A 25,950-nucleotide genomic window follows, 5' to 3' on the forward strand; every position below is an offset into this window, starting at 1 on the left:
GACGTTTTAAGTGGCTTTTTTGGGTCTTGGGAGTGTAAATGTACTGAATGCCAATGGAGGCCTATCTGAAGCCTTTCTCAGCCATCAGCTTTCAACAAAAATATCTTCATTTCTGTTCCGAAGATGAACGGAGGTCTTACGGGTGTCGAACGACATGAGGGTGAGTAATTAATGACAGAATTTTCATTTTTGGGTGAACTTACCCTTTAAAAGTCTGAATTATGACCGAAACATTTCAGAGACATTTAATGCTTATTTTTTTTAAAATGTGTTTTTAAATTTTTGATTCACACTTATAATAATAATATTTACATTATTGTTTTCATTTTGTGCTATATTTTTTACATTTTTGAAATCAGTTTTTACAACAGAAATTAATCAATCAAAAACTTACTTTAGCTTGTCATCTAAAACAAAATTAATTTCCGGTCATCACTGTAAAGCTGCTTTGAAGCAATCTGTGTTGTAAAATAAAGATGACTTGACTTGAAAGGATTAAACACTTGAGCTTTTATTGGCGGAAAACTGCGACGAGACCTTTTTGTTTCTATGACATTAAAACACTTTTATATTGCAAATCGAGTGAAATGCTGTAATAATCTGCTCTCACAAATGTTGGAAGAAAATTGCACGTTAAACTCACAGCACATGCAATGATGGAGCTGGCACAATGTACTATGAAAGAGGAACGCGAATCACAAGCTGCTTGAGCACAGTTTGGTTCGCTCTGAAACCAGTCGCAACAAATCTATACACCAATTTAATTAAATCAAAGCCTTTGTGGTGTGATAAACGCACTAAGCTATATTGCGATTTAATTTTCTGTTCGACTGACAAATTGACAAACAAAACAATGGCGCAAATGTTAGTGGTCTTTTATGTTCATTATAAAACTGGCAGACAGATCATTGAGAGTCATTGTAATTAATCAGAAATAGAAATTTGATACAGTTATTTGAATGTAGAGAGCAATAAGCAGGATAGTTGATACGTTTAAAACGGCTATTATTCACCTGTATGTGAATCCTTAAAATTTGTCCTTGAGGTCTACGACGCAGACAGCGTTTTAATCTTTGGTTTGCAAAGGTTGCATACAAAAGTGTAACCTTTACTTGTCGTTTCCTTGAGAGATATGAACTTGGACAAATAAGGCCATGGGTAATTAGATGTTTCTCCACCCTCCGATTCTGCCGCCATGTCTTGCTCCATCATGGACAATGTACGTCAGTGAACCGTAAGGCCGCGAGATGCGAGATAAAACAACAGGTGAGGGTAATGAACAAATTTAGTTTGTGCTTCAATGCATCGCAGGCTCGTCAAAATGCAATGTAGCTTTTGGTTGCGCTACACACGCTACTTGCAGCAAAAAGTAGTTACCTACTGCAAAAACTACACTGTTTAAAAAGCAACTGAGCTACTGCCAAGCTACTGAAAAATGTAGTTAAGTTAGTTAGCTACTCCCCAACACTGACCAGAACGAACAATTATGTCCAAAGATCAGATGTGCAAAAGCGTCTACAACAAAGAACAACAAAACTTGATGTATATTTCATCAATATTCACAAAGTGCACATTAACGCTTCAGGCCAAACCAGATGTAATTGGCGCTCTTACAACTGCAGCAAACTGTTCATTTGTGTCGAGTATCTCTGAATTTCCCAAAGTCACACGAGACTTGAGAACTAGTGCAAACATGAATTAAAGATCTGACGTTCAAAAATCGCACCGGTTGTTTAGCTTAAAAATGACTGTGACGCCGATTCAAAGAGCATGAAAATTGCAGATCTGTTCAAACGCCATCCAACTTTTGAGTGTATGTCTGAAAGATGTTCCTTCCTGTTTACATCGGGAACACTGGTACCTTTAAACCCAGTTAAAAGCAGCCCGTCAGCAGCAATTAACAGCTTCATGAGTGCCATCCAATCAGTAATGACACCCGACACACCAATAAACAAAAAAAACGACAGCAGCTTTCAAAGGCCGATGGTGCGAACACTACTTGGTCCTGTCATCCTTCTCATATGCTCTTTAAATATACGGGCGTCCTCCCTCCGGTGCGCCGTGCCTTTGATATCGCAGGGGTTACAAAATCATATCTTGCCTTTGAAAAGCAATTTCACAGGGGGAGAGGGATTTGTATAAATATTCCCTCGTTATGCGCGCCACGGGCCAGCCGATTCTGATGCGAAAATTGCCATAGGCTTCTAAATAGCGATGCAAAATTGATGACTGCAGGGCCGCTGCACTGGTGTCAGGCAGCCGGAGATGCAACGGCATGAGGACATCAAGGCCGAGGAACGGCGATCGGGGATTTTCTCGTCCCTCGTCTGAAGAGAGCGAAGTTCTCGACGAGTTCTCTCTCTCTCTCGCTCGCTCTACTCAAAGGACTTAACAGACGAGAGCTTTAAAAGGCCAGAGAAAGAGGGTCAGACAAGAGCCTAGCGCTTATCTGCTCTTGACCACACCATCTTCTCCTCTCTCCCCTTCTCCTCCACTCCCCCATCTTGATGGCTATTGGGGGAGACTCTTCAGATAAAGCTGTCTAATGAACATGCAGGAACTTTAGTGCGTGAAGCATCAAAACATCGAAGGCGGCTTGAACTTTGACTCCTCTGCATTAGTGCTGCGGCCTTATCAGCGCTGGAGACTGCAGAGATTAGAGACTTCCTAATGAAGTGGAGGGATCGGAAAGGTTTTAGCACTGCCAGAGTGGATTGCTTCCAACATTTTTCACTTGTTATCGCAGGTATCCAGATTGCTGTTGCGAGGGCAGGACTTCTCTTAGTTTCAGGTCACTAAAAAATCCCTGGTTGGATCACAGAGTGAGTAGTTTGAACACAGCTGACAGGGCGTTCAATGACTTTCATAGTTTCATTTGATGGCATTTATTTGGGAGGGAGTTGAGGGACTTCTTCCCGCTTATATTTGATATAGTGGAGAATAACAAAGTCACAAGCCGGACTGGAACCGAATCTCCCACATGAGCACCACATGAGTATATTCTAAATACTGCAACCTGATTTAAAAAAAAAAATCTATTTAAACTTGCAATCAGAGGGTTAGAAAACATCAGATGTGTGACCTATGATATCCAAGAATCACATGACACAATAAGAACAAGGCCACCAAACAGACCACTAGCCTCTTTTTATTATACACTTTCTTTTTGTGTTCAAGTATTTTTGCCTTTTTCATGGGTGTTGGTTGTACCAAAATAGCCCCATAATTCATGTATACAAATAACTCTTATAAAATAATAAACCAAATAACATTATTATAAAACGGATAGTTTTAAAATGGTCCCGATTTAGATTTTTCAGTTTACACTGTGATATTTTAGTATTACTATATTATTATAGTAAATAATATTTGTAATTAGCTTTTATGTTTTCTTCAATATTTTGAGGAAACTTTTATTCATTAGTTATTTTTAATAATATGCCACAATGATCAAGCCACAATACAACGAAATCAAGCCACAACACAACGAAATCAAGCCACAAAACAACGATCAAGCCACAACACAACGAAATCAAGCCACAACACAACGATCAAGCCACAACACAACAAAATCAAGCCACAACACAACGATAAAGCCACAACGATCAAGCCACAACACAATGAAATTAAGCCACAACACAACGAAATCAAGCCACAACACAACAATCAAGCCACAACGATCAAGCCACAACGAAATTACGCCACAACACAATGATCAAGCAACAACACAATGAAATCAAGCCACAACACAACGATCAAGCCACAACACAATGAAATCAATCCACAACACAACAGAAAAGCCACAACACAACGGAAATGCTCCCGACCACTAGGGGGCTCTCGGAGCGCGGTAAAGTTAGTCCACTGATCTAGATTCGGAATCTTACAAAGATATCAATACCAATTTTAACAGTATGTAACGATTGTATATCGTCATTAAATATTAATTCAAAACCACCTACATGCATTATAGCTGCATATTTATACTCGAGAATGCTTTGACCCGCTACCACGGTGCATGATGCCTAAGGGAACGTCTGCCAATTCCACCATGTGGTTGAAACGTATAATTTGTATTAATTAAAAACAAATTCAAACAAATTTTCACATTTAAAAACAGACATGTTCAAATTGTGTTGTGGCTTGATTTCGTTGTGTTGTGGCTTGATTTCGTTGTGTTGTGGCTTGATTTCGTTGTGTTGTGGCTTGATTTCGTTGTGTCGTGGCTTGATTTCGGTGTGTTGTGGCTTGATTTCATTGTGATGTGGCTTAATTTCGTTGTGTCGTGGCTTAATTTCGTTTTGTTGTGGCTTGATTTCGTTGTGTTGTGGCTTGATTTCGTTGTGTCGTGGCTTGATTTTGTTGTGTTGTGGCTTGATTTCGTTGTGTTGTAGCTTTATTTTGCTGTGTTGTGGCTTGATTTTGTTGCGTTGTGAATTTATGTTTGCTTTTTAAATTTCGTTGTGTTGTGCACTACTGGGCCACTGTAGTAACCAGACCCCCTATTGTGGTAAAAATCCATCCACCACGTTTGTTATTTTCCCGATAAATCTGAAACAATGTCTCAAAATGAGCCGGTCAGGGATGTGCTCTAATGTGAGGTCACATTAGATCAGGCCCCGCCCAAAACTGCTGACGGACTCTGCCCTATATTCGTTTAGCTCCTCCCCTCAGTGAGCTGTACACAATCAGTTTATCTCCTCACCAGAGCATTTAACAGCTGCATTCAAGTAAGAGATGTAGTCTTATTAAAGCTACTAAAGAATCAAGCAGTGAGTGATTTTCAGTATTTTATTTTACATTCACAGTTATAACCGACTGTGTTTATGTGAACTTTGTGTGTATTTGACAGTTTAGGCGCAAAAGTCCTGAAAGAGAACGACATCCAGGTTTCTGTGAGTGTGCTTTGGGTGTGTGCGCTTAGAAAACCATATATCAGAATTTAAAATTGATATGGCTTTAAAACACATGTATTGATGGTATCTCTGCCGTTATGTTCAAGATTGAGAACTCTTTGGCTTGAAATATGTTCAGTATGTCATAATGGACTATGGTCACTGATATGGCTTTTAAACACATGCAAATAATAGCGTTCATGATGACGAAGAATGTGAGAGTGAACGCGATAGAGATGATAATCAAAACCAAACTTTTTTGACAGTGCATCCGATGCATGAGCTGTACAGACTCCGTCCTCTTCTGGATAGGGGACAGGAAGCTACAGCTCAATTGGATTTAAAGAGACATGCATGAAAACAGCATGTTTTTGCTTCAACTCAAAAATGGGCATTTACAAAATGGTATAATAAATGAGGGTGTTTTGAGCTGAAACTTCACAGACACATTCTGGGGACACCTGAGACATAAAAATGGGTAAAATGTAAAAACTGTTTACATTTAAGGGTGTTTTCACACCTATAGATCAATTGTTTTGTTCCGAAACAGGGACTTAATTTGTTACAATGTTGCATTTTCATTTTGGTTCGGTTCGCTTTCACAAGGCAACCTTTCAAATCGTACCAAAATGTGTTCACTCAAGTCACATGCGAGTACAACTGTCTTCTCATTGGACAGAGTTTCCTCTGCATCATCCATCAAGATGATTGACAAGTTCGCACAATGCAGTCCATCCAGAAAAATGCGATTATGCGATCGCATGATTTAATGCATAATCAGCCAAAGTCTGCATATTTATGTGGGGGCCGCATTTTTTCAAATATGGCGCATTTTTTCCGCGTAAGTTGCCTATTTCCGCCTGCAAAATATGCGGGGCTAGCATGATTTCATAATCCCCATATTTTCGTTGCAAAAAAGTCATATATATTAGCAGAAAGTTGAACATTTTTCGTTTACTTCACACAAGACCCGCCATTTCCCCCTATTGCCATGGGAACGTTTTGAAGTGACATAATTACCCGACGTGAACGTCATCGAAAAGCTGCAAACCCCGTGGTGAAACCATAGATATCGGTGAAACCATGATGAAGCACGCAAATTCCCATTTGCCAACAAAAATAACAGCAAAAGACCACGCTTCCCGGTGTGTTGACCGATTTCAAAACACAGCATCATTAAGCTTGGAAGCGTTATGAATCAGAGTCGATTCAGCGGTTTGGATCGCCAAAGTCACGTATTTCAGCAGTTTGACACGCGATCCGAATCATGAATTGACTCGCTGATTCATAACGCTTCCAAGCTTCATGATGCTGTTTTTTGAAATCGGTCATCACTATATAAGTCGATATTTAGTTTTTTTTGCGCACAAAAACTATTCTCGTCGCTTCATAAAGTTATTGTAAAACCACTGTAGTGAGATGGACTTTGTAACGACGTCTTTAGTACTTTTTATGGGTCTTGAGAGTGTACCGTGCATTGTGCCAATGAAGGCCTTTCTGAGCCATTGGAATTCAACTAAAATATCTTCATTTGTGTTCCGAAGATGAACGGAGGTCTTACGGGTGTCCAACGACATGAGGGTAAGTAATTAATGACAGAATTTTTGGGTGAACTAACCCTTTAAGAGATTGCAATTTGTGCATTGGAAGCACTCAAATGTCTGTTTTGTAAAGCTACCTCTGTAAAACAGGAAGCTATTTATATATTTTTTCAGAAGTTGTAGCAAATTCCTTTTGTAAAGCGACAGAACGTCTCGGGTTATGACTATAACCCTTGTTCCCAGAGAAGGGAACGAGACACTGCGTCGTCGAGTGACAACACTCTGGGAACGCCCACAGCGTTACGCATCTGAAGTATGAATGAAATCAAGCCAATCTGATTGGTGGTGCGTCGTGACGTAGTAGATGACGGCATACCCGGAAGATACAAAAAGGAAGCTGATGCAAACACACACTAGCTCTTTTGCGATGAAGCAAGCGCTCTAATCGTGATAGGTGTGGCGACGAGACGCAGTGTCTCGTTCCCTTCTCGGGGAACAAGGGTTATAGTCATAACCCGAGACGTTCCCCTTCGAGGGAACTCGAACTGCGTCGTCGAGTGACAACACTCTGGGAACGTTAATACCCACTAGGCCACACCGAAATCACCCCACGTCCCAGTGTGAAGCTGGAGACCCAGGCACACTCAGGACGCAAGAACTCGAGCACCAGGCGTCACCGGGAGGTGCAGACTGTAAAAACGTATGAAGGTGTGCGGGGTGGCCCACCCGGCCGCCTCGCATACCTCTTGAAGCGAGACGCCAGAAAGGAGGGCCACTGAGGAAGCCATGCTCCTGGTGGAATGGGCCCTCACGGCCATGGGGGAAGGCAAATTGCGCACCCCATAAGCCGTGGCTATAGCCTGGACGATCCAGTTACTGATCGTCTGAGTTGACGCAGGCAGCCCCTTCTTGGGTGAGCCAAAGCACACCAACAACTGGTCTGACCTCCTCCAATGGGAAGACTTCTCTAGATAAATACCCAGAGCTCTGACCGGGCAGAGCAGATGAAGTCTCCCCTCTTCCGCCGTCAGGTGGGGAGGGGGATGGAAAGCCTGAAGAACCAGAGACCGGGCTCCCTGAGATGGAACCTTGGGAATGTAACCCGGTCTAGGGTGAAGAATGGCCCTTACTCTGCCAGGGGCAAACTCCAGGCAGGTTGGCGTGACCGCCAAAGCCTGGAGATCTCCCACTCTCCTCAGAGAGGTAATGGCGAGTAGAAAGGCCACCTTCAAGGTCAGGTTCTTAGGCTCAGCCAGCTCCAGTGGCTCGAAGGGGGCCTCAGCCAGCCCTTCCAGAACCACCGCCAGGTCCCAGGTTGGGACTCTGGAGCGAGCTACCGGCCTCATCCTCCGAGCCCCACGGAGGAACTGTACAACCAGGTGGTGCTTTCCCAAAGGTCCATCACCTAGAGGTGCGTGGAAAGCCCCAAGGGCAGCCACGTACACCTTCAGGGTGGACGGGGTAAGACCAGCGGAGAAGCGATCTTGGAGGAACTCCAGCACTGAAGCCACTGGGCAGTTAACTGGATCCACCTCACGCTCTCTACACCAAGTGGAAAATACGTTCCACTTGAGGCTGTACAGTCTCCTGGTAGAAGGAGCCCTGGAGCTGAGTAAGGTCTCGACTACCTCTGCTGACAGGCCTGCCTCTAGGTACCGAGCCCCCTCAGGGGCCAGACCCAGAGGCTCCACAACTCCGGCCGGGGGTGAAATATTGTGCCCCCTGCCTGAGAGAGCAGATCCCTCCTCAGAGGAACCTGCCACGGAGAGCCGTCTAGCAGAGCTATGATGTCCGAGAACCATACTCGAGTGGGCCACCGGGGTGCTACTAAGAGCAGGCTGATGCCCTCCCGGCGGACCCGCTCCAGAACTCCCGGGAGCAGAGTGATCGGGGGAAATGCGTACAGACGCAGCCTTGGCCACGTCTGCATCATGGCGTCCAGTCCCAACGGGGCTGGATGCCTGAGAGAGAACCACAGTGGACAGTGGGACGTCTCTCGAGACGCGAACAAGTCCACTTCCACTGGGCCGAATCTCTCGCACATGGCCTCCACCACCTCTGGGTGGAGTCGCCACTCCCCGGGCCTCAGCCCCTGCCTCGACAGGATGTCTGCTCCCTGATTTTGGTCCCCGGGAATGTACATCGCCCTGAGGGACGATAACTTCCCCTGGGACCACAGGAGGATTTGATGCGCCAGTCTGCATAGAGGGCGCGACCTCAAACCCCCCTGGTGATTGAGATACGCGACAACCGAAGTGTTGTCTGAGCGTATCAGGACATGGTGGCCACGGAGGTCCGGGTAAAAGCTCCTCAGAGCCTTGTAGACCGCCAGCATCTCCAGGCAGTTGATGTGCCATGAAGAATGCCGGGTCTCCCACAGACCTCTCGCAAAGCGGCCTTCCATGACCGCGCCCCAACCAGTGAGGGAGGCATCTGTTGAAACGGCCTTCCGGCAACATGATAACTGGCCCCTGGGACAGGAACCAAGGTTTCCGCCATATGACGAGGGAACGAAGGCATCTGCGCGTTACCCTGATCATACGAAACGGATTTCCCCTCGGGGAAAACCCCTTGGCCCTCAGCCACCACTGTAGGGGTCTCATATGCAGCAGGCCAAAAGGTATCACGTTGGACGCTGCTGCCATGAGCCCCAGCAGTCTCTGGAACTGCTTCACAGTGAGGCTGCGGCCTGAGTTCACTCTGGAGACGTTCGCCAGTATGGATTCCACGCGTGCGGGAGACATACGTGCCCGCATCGACGTGGAATCCCATACGACTCCCAGGAACGTGGTCCTCTGGGAGGGCGTCAACACGCTTTTCTTCGTGTTGAGTCTCAGCCCCAAGCACCTTATGTGGGCCAGAACGACATCTCGATGCCGAACCGCCATCTCGCGCGATCTGACCAATATGAGCCAGTCGTCGATGTAATTTAGTATACGGATGCCCTGGAGTCTCAGCGGAGCCAGTGCTGCATCCATACACTTGGTGAAGGTGCGAGGGGAGAGTGCCAGGCCGAAGGGAAGAACCCGATATTGGTACGCTTCGCCCCCGAAAGCGAACCTCAGGAACCTCCTGTGGGTTGGAAGGATGGAAATATGGAAGTATGCGTCCTTTAGATCTATCGTGACGAACCAGTCCTCGGACTGGATCTGACTCACGATGGCTGGAATTGTGAGCATCCTGAACCTGAATCTCCTCAGAGACCGATTCAGAAGCCTGAGATCTATTATCGGACGCAACCCACCATCCTTCTTGGGAACTATAAAGTACCGGCTGTAGAACCCGGAGTCCCTGTTCGCCAACGGAACCCGCTCTATGGCTTCCTTGGCTAACAGGGCCTGTACTTCTTGTTCCATAACCCGAACCTGCTCTGGGCCGACCACAGTCCGGACCACCCCGTTGAACTTCGGGGGAGGAGAACCGAACTGCAGTCTGTAACCCAGCTCTACAGTCTGCAGGACCCATGTAGATACACTCGGAAGGCATGTCCATGCGCCAAGATAATCTACTAAGGGAACCAGCCTCTCGAGGCTGGCCACGGGTGTCAACCGAGCCTCGTTCCCGATCCCCTGAAGCGGCTGACCGGCAGGGAGAAGTCGGGAACGATTTTCGGTGGGTGCACACGTTTGCTGTCCAGCCGCAAGTCCTGTTGGAGGCAGCGAAGACAGCACGCGTGTGCGGGAGATCAGTGAGGCCCGAAGCGTCTGTGACGGCGGGAACACAGCACTGATCTCCCGAGAGCTCCGGGGGGAAGACGACCTCGGTCGTTCCAACCCGGGTGGGGCAGCTCTGAGCGATCCAGCCGCAGCTAGGACCGCTTAGTGGCAGCCTTCTTCGCCTGAAGGACGGTCCTCAGATCGACCTTAGGCTCTGAAGGCTTGCCACGAGAGCGCCGCCTCTTTTGCCAAGCTCCCTCGGGAGGGGCGCGAGAAGCAACGCTCTCCTTCTGCACCTGCCGGTGCGAGGAGCTAGCAGACGGCCGAGGCTGTCCCTTTGAGACAGCCTTCCCCGAAGAGCTGGATCGACGAGGGAGATACTGCTGGAAGGCCGCCGCCTGTTTTCTCACCTCCTGGAACCTCTCGACGACGGTGTTAACCGCACCGCCGAAAAGCCCAGAAGGCGAGACCGGGGAATCCAGGAGAAAGTGTTTCTCTCTCTCCTTCATCCCCGACAGGTTTAACCAAAGATGCCTCTCCACACACACCATACCTGCCATGGAGCGGCCGATGGAACGGGCCGTCTCCTTGGCGATGCGGAGAGACAAATCGGTGGCCTTCCTGAGTTCGAGGACATCGTCCGGAGACGGGCCCCCGCCCTCGTCGAGCTCCTTGAGGAGGTCGGCCTGGTAGGCCTGCAACACCGCCATAGTGTGCAGGCAACTACCAGCCCGCCCAGCCGCCATATATGCCCTCCCAACCAGCGCTGATGTATCGCGCGCTGGTTTGGCGGGCAATACCGGGGTCTTCAGGGACGAAGCGGCCTCGGGAGAAAGGTAGCTCGCGAGAGCCTCCTCTACCCTAGGCAGTGTCCCATAACCCTGTTCGGCCGCCCCCAGCACATTACCGAAGTCGAGTACTGGAGGGCTGGTTAATCTGGCCGAATAGGGTTTATCCCAAGACCTACACAACTCATTGTGTAGGTCCAGGAAAAATGGAAAAAGGAAAAAAGGAAAAAAACCGTTCATCCAGCTTACTGGGCGGCTGGATTTCCGGTTCTTCCTGTGGCCAATGGATGTTTAACTTGGCCACGGCGCGGGACAAAACCTCCACTAGCTCCTCTGGAGCGGGTGCGTGAAGCGATGGCTCAGGCTCCACTGTACCCGCCTCGACGCTCAGCACATCCGACTCCTCAGAGCCAGATAGCTGAAGCATCGGGTTCTCCACCCCGCGGGAAGAAGCCGCATCGCGGGCTTCCGCACGGGGCGGGAGAACATCGGAATCCTCGGACGAGGATAGGGAAGGTGCCTCAGCAGTCCCATATCCCGTCACGAGGTCCCGCTGCGAGCCCCATGATCTACGGCGCCGCCGTGCCTCAGCAACAGCGGGCCCAGAACCCTGGGGCTCGCGGGCTTGGCCGGTCTCGCCGAACACAGCCAGCCGTGAGCGCAACACCCTGAGCGGCAGCTTCTCACACTCGCTACAGGCGGCTCCCTCGAGAACCGCCTTAGCGTGCTGCACGCCCAGGCATTGTACACACAAAAGGTGTGTGTCCGTGCCCGAAAGGAATCGCGGACACGGGTGCACACACCTTGTGAACTGTTGCTCACTAGCCATCTTGTACTTGGATATATGTGACAAACAACACCAAATAGACAGACAATTTTTACATATAGCGCTTCGCTGAAGAGCAAAAAAGCTAGTGTGTGTTTGCATCAGCTTCCTTTTTGTATCTTCCGGGTATGCCGTCATCTACTACGTCACGACGCACCACCAATCAGATTGGCTTGATTTCATTCATACTTCAGATGCGTAACGCTGTGGGCGTTCCCAGAGTGTTGTCACTCGACGACGCAGTTCGAGTTCCCTCGAAGGGGAACTTGACTCAATTTTTGTAACTCAATTTGACTCAATGTTTTGTAAATTTGAGCCATGTGTTTATTAAGGTCTTCAATAAAACATGAGAACTTAAATATTCCCAGCACTTTCTGTGATGTAGTGCTTTTTTTCTCTTTTTCATCAAACCGCAGTTTTTGCAAGTTTCCGCAATTTTATCGCATAAAATTGCAAAAATATCCTGCATTTTCCATCGCATTTTTTAAGAAAACGTTCCGCATAATCAAGGATTTTTGCCCTGCAACAATCACAAAAAAGCCGCATTTTTCTGGAAGGACTGACAATGAGCTTAGTGTGGCTTTATTTGTGTGTCTGTCGAGACACAATATATGAAACACTATATGAATGTAGCCATCATTCCCGAAGTTAAATTATATACTACTCGTATTAATACTGCAGCAGATTTAAACACGCTCTCTCTGGATCTTTAAGATGGTTATGGTTTACAACTGTGATAACTAATGTGCTCACTCACAGAATCAGGCGCTGCTGCTTTTATATAGCACATTGCCCATTATGAATTATAATACCATTTGGTTCATTGGTGTGTTGGGTCTGATTGCTTACACACTTAAAGCGAACCGCCCCAGAGTTCGTTTGCAATCGGACGATTGTTTTGGTGCGGATCCGAGCGCAATTGCCGTGTGCACATATTCCTAAACAAACCGAACCAAGGGAGAAAACGCACCAAGTTCCGAGACAAACGCTCAGGTGTGAAAGCACCCAAAGTGTATTTTAAAGTTAGATTAAAATAATCTATTTATATTCATTTATTAAATGTGCCCTGCGACACAAACCCATTTTTATTTTTATTTTTTAAAATATGTTAGGTCCATATGTGTTTGTGTTATGTTGTGAATGTGAAAATGAACTGCAACCTCCTCTGTCAGCTCTAGCCACTGAAAAGAAATAAGCGGATAAATCAGGCCATTTACAAAAGCTGGTCAGTCTGATGTGATGTTGTCTGAGCTCATTACTATTCATGAGCTCGCCCAGTTGAGACCGTGCCCACAGAATTCATCTAGCTCAGTGACAGTTTTCGTATATACAGCAAGGATGGTTGAACGTCATATATATATATGGCAATATACCTGAAGAAGCCATTTCTGTAGCGATTCCAGACGAAAGTAAACAAAGTTCCTTTATGTGTTGCGCTGGGTAAAGGATGCTGATAGCCAGGCTCTCATTGGCTAGCTGTTAGCCAATCAGAGTCAAGCAGCTTAGCTCGTTGAATATTAATGATAACGAGTCTTCCTGCAGGCTTTCCACGCTAGAATGGCTTGAAACAAGGCAACCAAGGCATTTTTTCCACAAAAAAGTCCATTGTAGAACTTCAGACATTACCACAAAAGTAATGAAATACATGTGGCAGGGCACCTTTAATTTAAATACTTTTAAGTCATCCTGAGGCCCTTGCAAGTTTGCTGAGGTCCCCTAGTGGGTCCTGGACCCCTGGTTTAGAACCGCTGTTCTGAACTATTGTAAAATAGCTTATATACACACAGTTGCCCATCAGTTTTAATGTGCCAAGTAAAGCATAAGCATTTAGGCTAATTAACTTTTAGTTATGTATTTTGTATATTTTACTGCATTGCTGTAACTGCCGTTTTTAAGGTCGTTTTAGGCTAAGAATACGCTTATGCATTGTATAGTTCCTGGAATGGACAACCTCTCATGGATTATCGTTATGGATTATTATTTCATTGGACAGATTTCACATCGGTCTGCGCATCTCATAAAATAGCAAAAGTATGTGTTTTACTAGAGCAACATGTTCTCAATAAACCACCTAAATCTGTCCCATAACACGTATGACAGTCATCGTCCTCTGACGGTCAGTGTAACTGTGTGTCAGTTGTGAGAGTTAAACCGTGTTGTCAGCTGTCTGTGTGGACATACAGTACATGCCCCCCACCGCCCCCTTCTGCACAGGTTAATAATTCATTGTTAAGTGATAAATTTCTCTGAAGCATGAGAAATGGCAAGAGCTGTGATTAATATGAAAGCACATTATAATTCATAAGCATGTGTTGGATTAGTGTAAATCTTCCTCCTGTATGTACATTATTAATGCTGTGATCTGCAGCCTTTGGGTCTGAATGACTGTCACAGGTCCATGTGCATGACAAATATCACCTGTGCATGATGATCATCACACCATAATGTGCACTTGCAAATTAAATATTCACAGATTGGGAACTTTTATGGTTATGCTACTTAAAAATGTCCAGGTCATGTTGGATGCTTCTGTGAGCGATTTTGAATTTGAATTGCAAAATTTGAAGCGTAATACAACAATCAGGCATAACATTATGACCTAATATTGTGTTGGACCCCTTTTGCTGCCAAAACAGCTCTGACCCGTCGAGGCATGGACTCTACTAGACCTCTGAAGGTGTGCTGTGGTGTGGTGTGCATTTGGCACAAGATGTTAGCAGCAGATCCTTTAAGTCTTGTGAGTTGGGGGCTCCGAGGATCGAACTTGTTTGTTAAGCACACTCTATTGGATTGAGATCTGGGGAATTTGGAGGCCAGGTCAACACCTCAAACTCGTTGTTGTGCTCCTCAAACCATTCCTGAACCATTTTGCTTTGTGGCCAGGGCACATTATCCTGCTAAAAGTGGTCAGAGCCACCAGGGAATACAGTTTCCATGAAAGGGTGTACATGGTCTGCAACAATGCTTAGGTAGGTGGTACATGTCAAAGTAACATCCACATGGATGGCAGGACGCAAGGTTTCCCAGCAGAACATTGCCTAAAGCATCACACTGCCTCTGCCGGCTTCCCTTCTTCCCATAATGCATCCTGGTGCCATGTGTTCCCAAGGTAAGCCACACACATGCATGCACCCAGCCATCCATGTGATGTAAGATAAAACACAGTCATCAGACAAGGCCACCATCTTCTATTGCTCCATGGTCCAGTTCTGATGCTCACGTGCCCACTGTTGGCACTTTCGGCAGTGGACAGGGGTCAGCATTGACACCCTGACAGGTCAGCGGCTATGCAGCCCCATTTGCAACAAATTGCAATGCACTGTGTATTTGGACACCTTTCTATCAGAACCAGCCATTTTAGCTCGTCTGTTTGATCGGACCACACAGGCCAGCCTTCACTTCCTACGTGCATTAATGACCCTGTCGCCGGTTAACCACTGTTCCTTCCTTGGACCACTTTTGACAGATGCAGACCGGGAACACCCCACAAGAGCTGCAGTTTTGGAGATGCTCTGACCCAGTCGTCTAGCCATCACAATTTGGCCCTTGCAAACTCCCTCAAATCCTTACGCTTGCCCATTTTTTCCTGCTTCTAACACATCAACTTTGAGGACAAAATGTTCACTTGCTGTCTAATATATCCCACCCACTAACAGGTACCGTGATGAAGAGATAATCAGTGTTATTCACTCCACCTGTAAGTGGTCATAATGTCATAATGTCAGTGGTCTCAGACGTTAAACCGAGGTCCTGACTCTCTGTGGTCATTAAAAATCCCAAATTTTCCCATTGGCCCCTGTCCATCATGGCCTCCTAATCATCCTTAGGTTGGTCATTGGCTTCATATCACTCTGTCTCCTCTCCACCAATCAGCGTTCTTCCACAATATGGCTGCCGTCGCATCATCCAGGTGGATGCTGCACATTGGTGGTGGTTGAGGAGATTCCCACTTTCTATGTAAAAGCGTTTTGAGTGCCTAGAAAAGCGCTATATAAATGTAACAAATTATAACAAATTATTTAAAAAATATATACTCTCACCTAAAGGATTATTAGGAACACCTGTTCAATTTCTCATTAATGCAATTATCTAATCAACCAATCACATGGCAGTTGCTTCAATGCATTTAGAGGTGTGGTCCTGGTCAAGACAATCTCCTGAACTCCAAACTGAATGTCAGAATGGGAAAAAAAGGTGATTTAAGCAATTTTGAGCGTGGCATGGTTGTTGGTGCCAGATGGGCCGGTCTGAGTATTTCACAATCTGCTCAGTTACTGGGATTTTCACGTACAAACATTTCTAGGGTTTACAAAGAATGGTGTGAAAAGGGAAAAACATCCAGTATGTGGCAGTCCTGTGGGCGAAAATGTCTTGTTGATGCTAGAGGTCAGAGGAGAATGGGCCGACTGATTCAAGCTGATAGAAGAGCAACTTTGATTGAAATAACCACTCGTTACAACCGAGGTATGCAGCAAAACATTTGTGAAGCCACAACACGCACAACCTTGAGGCGGATGGGCTACAACAGCAGAAGACCCCACCGGGTACCACTCATCTCCACTACAAATAGGAAAATGAGGTTACAATTTGCACAAGCTCACCAAAATTGGACAGTTGAAGACTGGAAAAAGGTTGCCTGGTCTGATGAGTCTCGATTTCTGTTGAGACATTCAGATATTAGAGTCAGAATTTGGCATAAACAGAATGAGAACATGGATCCATCATGCCTTGTTACCACTGTGCAGGCTGGTGGTGGTGGTGTAATGGTGTGGGGGATGTTTTCTTGGCACACTTTAGGCCCCTTAGTGCCAATTGGGCATCGTTTAAATGCCACGGCCTACCTGAGCATTGTTTCTGACCATGTCCATCCCTTTATGACCACCATGTACCCATCCTCTGATGGCTACTTCCAGCAGGATAATGCACCGTCACAAAGCTCGAATCATTTCAAATTGGTCTCTTGAACATGACAATGAGTTCACTGTACTAAAATAGCCCCCACAGTCACCAGATCTCAACCCAATAGAGCATCTTTGGGATGTGGTGGAACGGGAGCTTCGTGCCCTGGATGTGCATCCCACAAATCTCCATCAACTGCAAGATGCTATCCTATCAATATGGGCCAACATTTCTAAAGAATGCTTTCAGCACCTTGTTGAATCAATGCCACGTAGAATTAAGGCAGTTCCGAAGGCGAAAGGGGGTCAAACACAGTATTAGTATGGTGTTCCTAATAATCCTTTAGGTGAGTGTATATATATAATGTTATGCTTGATTAGTGTATGTAAAAAAAAAAGGGTGGGGTGGGGGTTTATGGTGTTTATAGTAAAGTGCTATATTAAATGTAGTTTAATGTGACCAATGAATGAACATTAAAATCCAAATCCACTTCTAAAAGGGCCACAATAATTAATTATTCTACATGATAATTAATTAGTAAAATTCACAATTTAGTAAAAAATCACAAATTACAGAGATACGGCAAAGGTAAAGTACAAAACCCATAATCAACCACCCCTTTAAATTATTAACATCAGCTATGGAAAGAGCAGAACATTGAGCTTGAAACATTACTTTAATAAAAGGGTCCATGACCTGCACAGATATTTGCTTTAGTCAGCACATCATTTAATTTTCATTCATGTCCAATCAATGACCATTCGTAATTCAAATGATATAATATTGAATCATCAGAGTTAGGATAATAATTATGATGTACAGAATCATGCTCTATATTTCAAATATGGAAGAGTTTCACACTCGGCTTCATTCCAGCATCAACAGATGCTCCTCTTGATGCTGTTTGAGCTCGTCCTCTAGAGATCTCGGAGTTTAATTTCTGGAGGTATGAGGAGAGGGTCTAATGAGACTCGCCTGCTTCTCTCTGGATCATCATTAGGTTTTTATGAGCTGTAGATGCTGGCTTGAGTCTCTCGTGAGAGTTTCTGCAGGCAAACCCTTTGAGACCCTCCTGATCTACAGCCCCAGAGAGAAGAACCATAAGTGCTGTATGAATTTAGCACGACTGCTAAAAAGACCACAGGGAATATCAGCACGGTAGTTCCGTTTACGGCACAGTTAATGTTAATAGATGGTAATGTTTTATTTCTATTTCTCTCGCAGTTGGCATTTAAGCAGAGTGGAGATTCATACACCATTTACAACACTGGGGTTTATTCAGAGTCTAGTCTAGTATTCAGTAGTAAGAGGGCAAGGCAGATGGATTGATTAATAATTATCTGGGTAATTTGTGAATATTATGGCTATCAGCGGGTGAGTGATTAAAAGAAGCGGTAGTGTCTCCCTTAAGACTCATTCTCAGTGTTGTCTATTGGTAATTCAAATGGGTAAAATTAATTTTTATGTGCCAGAGTTACACATTATATGCAAGTTCTGTATAGTCACAACAATAAATGATGCATAATTGCATTCAGCAAAAAATAAACCAAACCCTAAACTTATGTTAAAGGCCCACTGAAATCAAAATAAAGTTTTTTAGGTTTTAGTATGATTATCTTAGCCTTAGTTCGACACCCGTAAGACCTCCGTTCATCTTCGGAACAGAAATGAAGATATTTTAGTTGAAATCTGATGGCTCTGAAAGGCCTCCATTGGCACAATGGCACTTTTCACTCTCAAGACCCTTAAAAGGTACTAAAGACGTGTGTCAAACCGCCAAACTGCTGATATTTGGCGATTCAAACCGCTGATTCGACTCGCTGATTCATAACGCTTCGAAGCTTCATGATGCCTTGTTTTGAAATCGTCATCACTATGTAAGTCGTTATTTAGGGTTTTTTTGCGCACAAAAACTATTCTCGCCGATTCATAAAGTTATTTTAGAACCACTGTAGTGAAATGGACTTTGTAACGACGTCTTTAGTACCTTTTAAGGGTCTTGAGAGTGTAAAGTGCCATTGTGCCAATGGAGGCCTTTCAGAGCCATCAGATTTCAACTAAAATATCTTCATTTGTGTTCCGAAGATGAACGGAGGTCTTACGGGTGTCGAACGACATGAGGGTAAGTAATTAATGACAGAATTTTCATTTTTGGGTGAACTAACCCTTTAAGGTTAGGAATAAGCTGATGTGTTCCAAAACAATGCATTTAGGAGATATAAGCATTCAAAACTTACAGTCTCTCACTTCCGTTTAAACGAATCACAGATTTTTATGACATCATCGCAGACTTCACCTTCTCGTCAAATCTTCTGTCCAATCTCTAGAATCTGAAGTCCCGCCCCCTGCATTGTTACTGCGTCTGAAAACGTCAGTTGTTCACGCATTTACTATTTTCTACATGGTGAATGGCACATAGCGCACTATATATGTGAGAGGAAACGATTCAGACAGTGTGAATATGTTTTCAATTGAGGTGAATGAAGTCTGGGTTCACGATAGTTTCACACACCGCAGCAGCGCGCACACACATAGTCTAGACCAGAGCCGTTGACTACAGACACGAGAGCGGAGCGCGGATCATATGCGCGAGTCGGCGCAGACAACAAAACATATCGGACCCATTTAAATGCTGCACATAATGCTGTATTACAAGGAGATATGGAGAAGATTATGATGATAAACAGTTAGATTCGGAGGAAACTGGCTTTAAAAAAAACAGAAAGGCTCTTGTCAAACTGTGGTAATAACGGAACGCTATTGGCTGTTTCAAAAAAGGGGAGGAGCTGCTAACAGCTGCAGACGTTTCACATTGAAATTACGTCAACACATTGAATAACGCTGCGCGTTCCAAGGCACTTCAGTGGGCCTTTAAATAATATTACTCAATACGTTTACACTTTATTTTAAGGTGACCATGTTGCAGTGTAATTATACATGTAATGACTGAGTAATAATTATTAACTACATGTATTTACTATAGGGTTAGGATTAGGGATAGGGATACTATAGGGATAGGGTTAGGACTACAACAGTAATTACATGCAATGTGTAACAAGGACATTCGAATAAAGTAGGTAACACTTTATTTTACAGTGTCCTTGTTACACGTGTTACATGTAGTTACTGTAGTAGTAACTATAAATTATTCATAATTACATGCAACTAAGCAAAACCTAATCCTATAGTAAGTACTTGTAGTTAATTATTATTAATGTATAATGACACTGTAACCTTAAAATAAAGTGTAAACGTATTGAATAAAATTATTTAACATAAGTTTAGGGTTTGGTTTCTGTTTTCCCTGATTACGTTCGCCCTCATTAGTTCCCTTATAAAGTCTCCCTGTTCTGTTCAGTACGCTGTCGGTGATGGTATGTGTTACCCAGTGTGTGCGTATACTCTATACTCTACACTATACGTCTTCCTGAAATAAATATATCTTGTTTGGATTTTCTTAGTCTTCGTGCATTTATACCACGCTAGCTGTGTGACAATTATAGGGTTATGGCAGGATTAGGGTTTGGTTTGAGGGTTAGTTGCATGTAATTATGCATTATATACTGTTATGGTAAGTACATGTAACGTGTAACAAAGACACTGTAAAATAAAGTGTTACCAAATACAGTGCAATCATAGAGCGTTACCCTCAGTACTTATTTTGTGAGATTACAATGTAACAACACATACAATTTTATTGTTTCTACTCTATAGCTGTGTCCCAAAGTGAAGGGCGCGCACTTCGGAGGCCGCATTTGAAGTACGATTGCGTCACCGCGGTGCAACAAAGACTGTCCAAATGTGAAGGGCGCGCACTTTGGAGGCCGCATTTGAAGTGCGATTGCGTCATAGCGGCACTATGAAGGCTATCCCAATGTGAAAGCTGCACCTCTGAAGGCCACATTTGAAGTGCGATTGCGTCAAAACGGCGGGACGAAGGCTGCCGCAATTCGAAAGTGACTTCAAAATGCACTCTCCGTTTCTCAGGCAAAGGAAGGGTATAGCAGATGGACCCTTCGCAGATTTCATAGCACACCTATATTTTCAATACTGAAAAATTATTTTCATCAATAGCCTACTGTCAACACCTTAAAAATGTCACAAAGAAATATAGGCTAAATCAAATATGACATCTATCATTCAAAACTATAAGCCAAAATACAAATCAACGAAAACTGTTCGCTTATAGATATACTGCAAATGCAAAATGAAGTATTTTACTATATGAATGAATGAATGAATGAATGAATGAATGAATGAATGAATGAACGAATGAATGAATTAATTAATAAATTAATGTCGCTCACTAACAACGGTCCATTACCGAAAGTCTCCTTAAAACCCCGACCACAAAGGCTGAATGTTATTCTCTCTAAACTCGTGGCCGGGATGCACAGATTTTTTTTATATATATATTCTTTTTTAAAACGTTGGCCTATACATTATTTTTGTAATGCAAGTTATTTATAAATGTAACAAAGCTCCTTTGTTCTTTACTTTTGTATGTATATGTACAGGCCTAAGTTAAAAATGAAAATGTGCTATAGCCTATATTTATTTTTGTAATGTAAGTTATTTGTAAATTAACCAAAGTAATAGCCTACTATAGCCTACATTTTTTTTATTTTCGTTATGCAGCTTGACATGTGTACGCTAAATAAGAGAAGTGATTTCTGTACATTGTTTATTTTTGTAATGCAAGTTATAATTTGTACATTAAACAAATTCTTCAATACATTTATGCTGTCATAAATTAAAATGTGTAAATGAAAATAAATTGGTAGTAGGCTATACATTACTTTAAGTACTTTTACAACTGTTTATACACTATAACTTAAGTTTAACATCAGAAAAAAAACTGAAATTTAAATGAACAGCTAAAAAATAAGAAAACATTTGTTTGTACACTTTAAATGGGGAGACGCTGGTGCTGCTCGGCTGTTGTCACACACCTGCTGTTGGCCATTTAACGCCGCCCGGTTTGATGTTGGCAAGTCTGTAATTGGGCTACTTTGCTCTGAGTTGTTTGTAGCCTATAGTCCACAGGTTTAAGTTGTCTTTACTTTAGCAATAGTGCTTTCGCCCACCCCTCGCGTTTTGGCGCGTTTTGCCTGTGATCCCGCTACTTATGATTAGCAATTTGAGGGGTTTTGTTGTGCAGACCTGGCAACCATGTGCACTTCGAAGGCCCATTCATGCACTTCGAAGGCCTGGCCTTCGAAGTCCACGGCCTTCAAAGTGCGCACCCTTCACTTTGGGACACAGCTAGTATCAGTATATTAATGGCCGCTTTGTTTTTTTAGATAATGCTATTGAAAAAAAATCCATACTGGATTTATTTATTTGTGTGTAGTGATTAGAAATGCTCTAAAAAGATAAAAAGTATTTTCCTAATTTTGGACAAATTCATTGACTGAAGATCTTTAATTTATTGTTGTTGTTTATGACGAGTCTTAAAAACCAGCATAATCAAAATTCCTTTTTTGCCTCATTTGTTGATGGTACAGTAGAGAAAGGGCATACAAATGATTAAGAGGAGAGAGTTTGATTGAGAAATTTTGGGAGTCTGTCATAACCATGTTTAGTTTCTCTGTTTTATTTTTAGTTCCTAAGTCATAGTTTTTTTTTAGTTTTTTTTTGGTCAGCATTTGTCTGAGTTCTAGTCATTCATTAGTTGTCAAGGCTTCTCAGTTCTCACCTATTCCCTGTTTCACTGATTGCCTTCCTCCAATGTATTTAAGGCCTCAGTTGTCCTCTGTTCATTTCCTTGTGTTAATGTTATGTGGATTGTGGCAGAATCCTCTTCTCTGTGTTTATTAAAGGGGTGGTTGCTGTTTGAGCGTCGTAACTTTGCAGATGTTTTAACGTTGCAGAGATTTTCTTTTAAAGAAATTGCTTTTTAAGGACTACAACAAATGGCTGGTAGGGACTACAACGAGCTTCTTCCTGGTTTAGTGACATCACTAACCTTAACATTTACATTTAAAGGGACACACACACAAAGATGGCACGTTTTTGCTCACCCTAAAAAAGTGACAATTTTGCTATAAAAATTAGCTGTGGGTTTTTTTGAGCTAAAACTTTACATACACACTCTGGGGACATCAGAAACTTATTTTACATCTTGTAAAAAGGGGCATTATAGGTTCCCTTTAAAGTCTTATTATAATGATTCACGCATCACGGATCATTCTTGGATTTTACGATACAACCCCTGATTTAACCCTGCATCGCCCACATGAACAATATATTTCAAAGCGTTGGATCTTGTATTAAAGGTAAAGTTCTACTAAGAACTCTCCCTCAAGTCATCGCAAACCTGTAAACTGTGATTTTTATTCTGAACACAAACATAATGCAATTAATTTTTGAGGAATCTTCACGTCGCTCTTTTTCTTTACAATTAAATTTCATTTTGAAGCAGGATAAGGACCAAAACACCACAACATCTGTCCATGTGCACTGTAAACCAAGTCATATGGTGCCTTGTGTGAAGAATAGACCAATGTAGGCTATCCACTAAAAATCTCCCCTCTGCTACAGCTTTCAAATTTCATTCCATACATGAACTGGCATGTTGCATTTGGTTACAACACACAAAATGGCACTTTGAAAGCTCAATGCACCTCAACACAATGTACATACGAAGATATCACATGACTTCAGAAGTAATATGGCATACTTTAGCAACATTGTGCCTCTTGGAGGGCTGGGAAAACTGTCGGGAATCTTCCGGGCATTCCTCTCCCATTGTTCAAGTCTCTCCGTGGAAGGCATAGGCTTTCAAACGCGTACATACCGCTCCATTGTTCCTTTCATCAATTACATTAATTACTATTCAAATCCCCATTGTAGAAGCGATCCGTGCTATCAGCCTCTGCATCACGGAGGAGGAATCTAAGGATGTGTCACTCGCGGCCTCGTTTCTTCAAAAAATCTCAGCAGACAATAAAGGAACACGGTGGGCTTCTGTTCCTGAGCTCAGCCTGGCCCACTGCCAGACGCACTTAAACCCATTACAGCTATCGCTGAAATTATTTTCTCTCTCTCTTCATGCAGCGGGTGAATTTCACAGTTATCAGTGCAAATAGGCGGCGGCTTGAGCGGCGGGACGGGGGATTTGCTGTGGTTGCTGCTCTAAGGCTGTCTCTTAATTAAAGCTTTGCCCTGGGTTAACTAGTTCCAAGTGCAACGGCTGCCACGGGCCAGATGGGGGCAGTGCCGTCTTACGGCAGGACGAGTGTGCGTGCACACGTTCAGGATAGAGTGCTCACATTACAGGGTGGGCCTGGGTGGTTTTTGATGGATTGCAAATGATTGTCCCTGAAAACAATAGCTGCTGGAAGTAGCGTGTGATATTGTCATTGGCCCCGCTCGCTTCAGAAACACATCTGCGCTGAAACACAAACCGCCTAAATGAGGGCAGGAGTTAGTCATAACTCAGTTAAGATGTCCTCCTGAATGCATCTGTGCCAGATCAGCTTCATTTATAAAGATAATGACGTCGGGATCTTCCAGCGGATCTCTGAGGTAACCTAGCGGAGAAGGTGCACGCAGACACATGGGTAAGACTGATGGCAGATGGCACAGTCGACCAATGTGTCCATTAGTGAGAGATATTGGCCTGACGTCAGAGTAATGTGAAGGTTTTGCAGAGTCTCCTCCACCTGTATCCGTAACGCTCCGGAACTGATCTAATTACAATGTGACTTGATAGCATTATGTGAGTCAGGTTGAATGTGTAATTTAAGGCCTGATAAAATCAGTTTTATTTTTTCCCCCTTATTCCATGTTTTCTGTTTTAATGGTTTCATTCAATTGTAATCATAAATATGCATGTTTAATCAATTGAATTCATAAAACTAATTTATTACAATTGTGACAATAAAAGGGACCTATTAATTTTTTTTGTTGGTAACACTTTATTTTAGGGTCCAATTCTAACTATTAACTTGCTTATTAGCATGCATATTACTAGGTTATTGGCTGTTTATTAGTACTTATAAAGCACATATTAATGCCTTATTCTGCATGGCCATATTCTACATCCCTTAATCCTACCCAATACCTAAACTTAACAACTACCCTACTAACTATTAATAAGCAGTAATTTGTATTAAGGCAAAATTCTTAGATAATAGTTAGTTAATAGTGAGAATGGGAAGAATAAGAAACTTTGTTTTTAACAAATTCCATGTTTTCTACTTTACTTTGATAATTATTGCTGTACAATAGTAATACATTTCTGTTCTAATTTCTTTATGTTAAACTAAACTTTTATTTTGGCGTGTTGTTTATTAAATGAAATGGTAAAAGGCTGGTGAAATGACTCTAAGAGCAGCTCTGGAGTTCATATGTTTATAGTGAGATGGCAGAAGCTGAAAACACCACGAGCATCATGCATGCTTTAGTATGTGTAGTAGACCTAACTGAGACACACACAAAATTCTGATTTATAATGCTTTATTTTAGGGTTCAATTCTCAATTCTCTGCTTATTAGCATGCCTATTTGGATATTGGCTGTTTCTTAGTAGTTATAAAGCACATATTAATGCTTTATTCTTCATGACAATATTCTACATCCCTTAAAGGATTAGTTCACTTTAAAATGTCAATTTCCTGATAATTTACTCACCTCCATCTCCTCCAAGATATCCGTGTCTTTCTTTCTTCAGTTGAAAAGAAATTACGTTTTTGAGGAAAACATTCCAGGATTTTTCTTCACACAATAGACTTCAATTGCAACCAAAATGTTGAAGGTCCAAATCAATGCAGTTTCAAAGGGCTTCGAAGAGCTTCAGAGGCTCTGTACGATCCCAGCTGAGGAATAGGGTCTTATCTAGCGAAATCTTTGGTCATTTTCAAGAAAAAATAAAATTTTTAACCTAAATTGCTCATCTTGCGCTGCTCTGCAACGTGCCACGGATTGTGCAATCACGTCAGTGTCAACTAGACTCTCCTCTGTGACGGCCTCATCGCCACGACATCCTCAACAAACCCGTCTCCGGCGTCTTCAATCAGATGGAACTGGACAAATATTCGGAATATCCTGTTCTAACTTGTAATGTTGCCAGAATAATAATCATACACTGTTTGTTCGTTGGCCAGAGGAGAACTGTCCCCCTTACTGAGCCTGGTTTCTCCCAAGGTTTTTTTCTCCATTCTGTCACCTGATGGAGTTTGGGTTCCTTGCCACCGTCGCCTCTGTCGCCTTTGGATTTTGGCTTGCTCAGTTGGGGACACTAAATATTCAACTATATTACTGATCTGCCCGCATTGACACTATATGATTGCTGAACTGAGCTGGATGACATCACTGTTTTCTCCAGAGCGGCTGTACAGCC

Source organism: Gobio gobio (genome assembly GCF_949357685.1).
Source record: "Gobio gobio genome assembly, chromosome: 15".
Lineage (NCBI taxonomy): Eukaryota > Metazoa > Chordata > Actinopteri > Cypriniformes > Gobionidae > Gobio > Gobio gobio.